The sequence below is a fragment of the Aspergillus viridinutans genome, assembly GCF_018404265.1.
Source record: "Aspergillus viridinutans IFM 47045 DNA, scaffold_9, whole genome shotgun sequence".
In the NCBI taxonomy this organism is placed as follows: Eukaryota; Fungi; Ascomycota; class Eurotiomycetes; order Eurotiales; family Aspergillaceae; genus Aspergillus; species Aspergillus viridinutans.
Genome location: NW_025091225.1, coordinates 1,567,535 through 1,574,689, shown reverse-complemented (window position 1 = coordinate 1,574,689; position 7,155 = coordinate 1,567,535).

Here is a 7,155-nt window from a genome sequence, read left to right as displayed (position 1 = left end):
AGCTAGTTAAAGTCTACTAGTATATTATAAAAGGGATAGTTACTTTATTATAGGTAGTATAGTTCTTCTATAGCTTTCTTAGGATAATTCCTATCCTAGAATATAAGGTTAAGCTAGCTAATTATATAATCTAGATTAGCTCCTATTATAGTATAGTTCTAGGTATACTAGTCTATCTAAAAGCTTATTATAGTTATAGCCTAGTCCTTAAGCCTAGTAAAGGTATACTATATATAGTTATAGTAACTACTAAATATAAAGTAGTTAACTTCTAGCTTCTATAGTAAGTTAGAATAGAAGATATTATATATAGTCTTATTAATACTATTAAATTAGTTAGGGTTAGGTAGAATTAGTTTAGGCCTTCTTACTAGTTTATTTATAAATATAATAGTAGGAGTAGGCACTATAGGAGTTATCTAAGTAGTAGGTATTACTACTATAAGAATAGTATCTATCTAGGGAGTAGTAGCTATCTACTATACCTCTATCTAAGCTATTTAATCTATAATCTCTTATAATTATTAGGCTATTTAGGCTATAGAGTCTATCTATATAGTATTCTATTACTATATATATCCTTTACTTAGTCCTTCTAGTGATATTAATATCTATGATAATATATTATTATAGTTTATACTGTCTATACTATCTATATTATCTATTTTAACTATTATAGATATCTAACTATTTCATCTAGTTCTGCTTAGCTAGTTCTGTGGTTTAGCTATCTCTTACTAGTTCTATCTAACTATCTGATTTAACTGGTTTATCTAGTTCATCTAGTTCATCTGGTTCATCTGGTTTATCTGGTTTATCTGGTTTATCTAGTTCGTCTGGTTTGTCTGGTTTATCTGGTTTGTCTGGTTTATCTAGTTCATCTGGTTCTGTCTAACTATCTAGTAGTAAGTGATTTCTAATGTCATAGGCTAGAAGCCTTATAAATCTATAATCTAGATTTAGATAGTAAGAAATTGCTAAAGAGTTCTAACTAGGGCCATAATAGCTAAATATAAAAAGGAGTATATAAATAGTAGATGAGATTATATAACTAGATTAATTACTATATTAATTACTATAAGGGTTATGTGACTACTGGTGTCCTTATTAGATAAGAGTTTATTAGTGCCTAAGGTAGATTGTGAGTGCCTAGTAGGCTTAAGCACTCAGTGGGCCCTGCCTACTATAATAGCTACTTCCTAATTAGGTAGTTAATCTATAATTATAGTATTAAGATCTACTATTTATAATACTCTGCTAGGCTAAGCCTAGTATCTTAAAGAATTAATTAAACTTTAGATAACTAAGTAGCTTTATTATAAGATCTATAATTATCTTATCTATTAAAAGATGCTGTAGGAAGACCTGCTTCTTAACTATTATATCTCTAATCTAATAATAATTAATATTAATATGCTTACTATAAGCATAGAATTAAGTATTATAGGCTAGGTCTATAGTAGGCTAGCTATTAGTATTAATCTATATAGGGTATATACTATTAAAGCTAATATCTTTAAGGAGATAGGTAAGCTAGATAGCTTTCTTTATAGTATAAATAATAGTAATATATTTAGCCTTATATATAGATAAAGAGATGACTAATTATAGTTTAGAAATCTATAAGATAGGCCTATTACTAAATATAAAGATATATCTAGTAGTTAAATAGTATGTATTAATATATCCTGTATAATCTATATTAATATAGCTAATAATAATGCCTAGCTTATGTATAATATCTTTTATATTATAAGGCTTATAGATAATTCTAATATCTAGGGTCTAATAGAAGAATTAAATAAGATAAATAAGATACTTAAAATATAATTTATTAGGATTTATAGTATATCTAGCCAGCTTCCTAATAGTAAAGATAGTATCTAGCCTAGTCTATAGTATTAGATATATAACTAAGCTAACTCCTACTCTATATCTCTCTTTAAGTTTAAGATTATATCTAATAGACTTATCTAATTTAACTAGCTAAGCACCTTCTTCTATAGGTATTACTATAGTTTTAACTAAATATAGATTAAATATATTAATAAGATATTAAAGGTAAGTATATTAAGATAGCTTAATCTATCTTTTCTTAATATCTAGGTCTATCTTTATGCCTAGATAATAGGTAGCTAGGCTGATAAGTAAAATATTAAATAGTTTACTAATAACCTTATATACCTCCTTAGTAATCTGCTTAGAAGGTCTAGTAATCTCTATATTATTAATATATAAGATAAGGAGCACACTATAGATATTAAAGAAGAGGTATTTATTAATCTTAGATAGCTATAATTTAATCTTAGTAACTCTACTATAGAAGATAAGATACTAGGCATATATAGACTACTTTAATTTATATAAAGGAAGTAATAGTCTATATATATAGCTAGACTTATTATTAAAACCTAGTAGTTACTTTATATAGATAACTTTACTATTAAAGAATTTATCCTATAAGAAAGTAAGCTTAATATCTGCCTTAATATAATAGTAGCCTAAGATAGCTATAAGTATAAAGAATAGGTGGATAGTAGCTAGCTTTATAGTAGAGAAAAATATCTAGTTAAAGTCTACTCTAGATATTTAGGTATAGCCTTTAGTAACCTATCTTACCTTAAATTAGATAATCTTATTATTAGTACTAATCTTAATCTTATAGACCTAATACCCCTTAATAGCCTTATAGCTAGTAGGTAGGGTCTTAAGTACCTAGATACCTTACTTAATAAGATTATTTACTTCTACTTTTATAATATTCTATTAATTATCTGCTTTAGGAGAGTTAATTACCTTATAAAAGAAAGAAGGCTTAATAATATTAATATAATTATTACTAATATATATATATCTAGTAATAATATAATTCTATATATACTTCTCTATAGCCTTAGTATTAATATAATGCACCCCCTATTCTATAAGCTAAATTACTTCTAGCTAGGAATATTCTAGAAGGTCTTCTACTAGCTTACTAAAAAGACCTCTATATAGGAAGTTAGTATCCTTAGTAATACTAGGACCTGCCTCTATATATATTTATAGTATAGAGATGCTGTCCTCTAGTCTAGATAGATTAGATATAGTTAGATCCTAGCCTTTAATAATATCTTAATCTAAATTATTATTACTAATAACCTTATTTAGATTATGGTTAGTAGGTGGAATAGCTAGTAGATTAATAAATTTATTATAATTATTATCTAGATTATTATAAAGATCTGGATTACTTCCTTCTTTAAAAATAATATTATAGGTATATTTAACTTTATTAGTTATTAGTATCTAAATAATATATTACTTACCTAAGCTAGTATAGCTACCTAAATAGTAGTAAATAGTATATAGATTAATCTTTATAATACCCTGCTTGGATTTGATTTTATTAGTAATAGTAAGATATCTAATTAAACCTAAGATCTGTAGGGAGCTAATATTAGGATATTTACTAAAGTATATTTTATATAGAGTTATATTCTTATCTTAAATAAATAAGATATTCTTAATTAGAATAACTCCCTTCATAATTTCACCCTATAGTTTGTGCGGAATGGTCTTATTATTAATAATAGTATAAACCTTTATTAGAATAGTATCATAGGCTAGAAGCCTTATAAATCTATAACCTAGATTTAGATAGTAAGAAATTACTAAAGGGTTCTAACTAGGGCTATAATAGCTAAACATAAAAAGGAGTATATAAATAGTAGATAAGATTATATAATTAGATTAATTACTATATTAATTACTATAAGGGTTATATAACTACTAGTATCCTTACTAGATAAGAGTTTATTAGTACCTAAGATAGATTATAAGTATCTAATAGGCTTAAGTACTTAGCAGGCCTTATCTACTATACTATCCCTCTCCCCTCCTAAAGGAGGTTAGTAGCTCTCCTATATATTAAGTACTACTATATTAGTAAGGTTAATAGCTAGTTTCTATATAAGCTACTTATAGCCTACCTATTTAATAAGATACTCTTTATAATAGCCTTAGCTAATCTATTTCTTATATTCCTATAAGATCTCCTTAACTATATACTCTAATTTACTATCTACTAGGGTTGCTAGCAGCTAATAATTACTATTTAACTAGCTTAGGAATAGATTACTAGTAGTAGGGTATAGTAGACTAATATAGAATATATTATATATACCTAGTGGTATATCTAATTAGTAAGTATATAATTTAATAGCTTTAAATACTATAAACTTTATATACTATATATTAAGCTTCTAGCTTAGGTAATCTATTTAAATATTCTATAGGTTTAACTATACTTTTAATTTTATAGTATATTATAGGGCTACTAAGTAGGAGTAGTTTAAATACTCTTTCTAATACTACTAGGCTATAGCTAGTTCTAATTATACTATATTAGTAGCTTCCCTTATCTTTATTATAATTACTTTAGCTTTTACCTTTAGTAAATAGACTATATAGGTAGTAGCTACCTTATAGTCTAGCTTTTTAATCTCTAGTAGCTTAATATTATATCTATAGTCTAGGAAGAACAGGCTAACTCCTATACTTATAGTATCTTAGCTATTAATTACTAATTAGGCTATTAGTAGTAATAATTTCTAATTAGTCTAAGTATAATTATAGAAGTTCCTAAGGTAGGTCTCTAATATTATATTTATTTACTTAATCTACCTATCTATCTATAGGTAGAAGACTATTAAGAGGTATTATTAAATATCTAGTTATTTATAAAAGTACTCCTAGAACTAACTAATAAATTATAGACTATAGTCTAATATAATTACACTAGGAATACTATAATATCTAATAAACTAATTAATTAGTAGTTAGGTAACTATCTTAAAGTCTATTTACTTATAGGGCACTAAGATCACACCCTTCCTAAGCCTATTACTAATTACTATAACTAACCCCTTTATTAGTCTATAGGGCTGTGTGTAGCGCGACCCCGCTATCTTAATAAAAAATAATATCTTAATAATAAAATTTCTTAATATTAAAACATTATAAAGAAATTAATAATATTATAATTAGAATTTACTAATAAAATATATAGAAATAGAATCTACTACCTTTCTTCTATATTTCTTATCTTTCTCTACTTAAAAATAATTATTTCCTTTACTAGGCAGTACTCTTAAAGTTCTATTATCACCTTCTTCTACTTAGGCTATAAGTAATTCTTCTCCACTAACTTATTATAATCTTACTTAATTTACTTTATATAATTAGCCTCTTCCTTCTATATAATTCTACTAGTCTATAGATGAGCTCTAGAAGCCTATACATAGTATTAATAAGCTAGTTTTATAGTATCAGATTCCCTTACCCACTCTATAAGATAGTTAACTAGAATTACCTATATTTTAGCAGCCTTTACTAGCTTAGTAAGAGTTATATAGAATAATTCTCCCTCCACAGGGGAAAGCTAAAGAATATAATACTTAAATTAATTAATTTAATATACTATTTTAGGGGTATTAGTAACTAAAAAGAAGGAATTACTTAATAATTTATTAGTAAAGAGCTTAGGATCCTGTAGTCTTTTAAGAGTAATAGATAGGTTCTATAGATTTAGCCTAGTCAGCCTAAAAGCATACTTTAAAGTATGTAGTTTAAAAGTCTTATATTATATCTTAAAAAGTATAGATAAGAATTCTATCTTTATAAACTTCTTACACCCTATCTAGGTAGCATCCTTAATAGCTTTACTATGCCAGTGCTTATAGGCATGGAATATACTAATATCTAGTAGCTAGAGAAGATGGCTTATATGTAGAGGAAGAAAGTATAAGATAATATCCTTTTTCTCATAGAAATTAATAAACTTATAGGTTATATATAATCTATAGCTATTACAGAGAAGTAGGTGTTTAATGCCTAGTATTTAATACTATATATAATGCTTAAAATACTAAATCTATTAGAAGGTAAGAAGATTATTTATATATCTAGAATCTAATACTCTAATAGTATAATCTAGCTTATTATAGATATTAAACCAGCCTGCTAAGATGCACTTGCTAGGGAAGATGATAAAAGATAGAATATAGTGACTATCTATACTAATTACTTCTATAACTATTATATACTCCTAATTAGTATTACTAGGGGAGAAAGAAGGCTTCTTAAACTCCCTAGTAACTATCTATTAATCTTTACTAATTCTAATCTAGAAGCTAGTCTTATTAAAGTTATAGAAGTCTTATAGATAGATATAATTCTATTCTATTAATACCTTTAGGTTATAGAACTATATCTTAATAACTATAGGATTATGCACCTACTTCTACTCTAATTTAATAGCTCTCTACCTCTGTATTTAATACTCTAGATAGCATTTAAGGAACTATTTTGTCCATTTCTCACTAATCTAAGAGGGGGGAGTTATTAGATTAGTATAGCTATTATAAAGTATTAAATCTACTGCTTTACTGATTGCTTTTAGCTGCAGGGGAATATCTAACTTAATAAGTATATTAATATATCTCCTTAGAGCTATCTCCTGCTCTGCAGAGAGCTTTATATTTATTAGAGGCCTATTATAACATGAAGGTATCCTAAGCTAGTGGTATTAAAGCCTTTATATTAGGATATTAAATTCTCACATAGCTTTTAAGATATTTAGATTTTCTTAATACTATAATGTGCACAGAGCTCTCTTAATTTAATCTTCTATCTTATAATAATTATCTAGTATAGTGGTGGTTAAGAAATAATAGAAATTCTAGTAGGGATATAATATTTAAAGCTTTTATTATTAAGATATTATTTTTTATTAAGATAGTAGGGTCGCGCTACACACAGCCCTATAGACTAATAAAGGGGTTAGTTAATATCCTTATAGCTATTAGAAGTAGGCAGCTTTATAATAAAGTTAATAATAATCTTATACTACTTATAATCTAGGATTAGTAATAGCTTAAGTAATCCCTAATATTATTTATATTATATATAGTTAGCACCGCACTTATTATAGTTTTATATAAATTATTAAATGTCTACAGAGAGCTCTAGCTAGTAGAAATTCTAGATAATTATTAAGTATAGTATATTCTTCCTAGAGTAGTCTATTAATACTAAATTATATATCCCTTATAGGATTCTTATTTATAGAGGCTCTGAATTAGGGACCTATTTATAGTCCTAGTATAGTAGGTA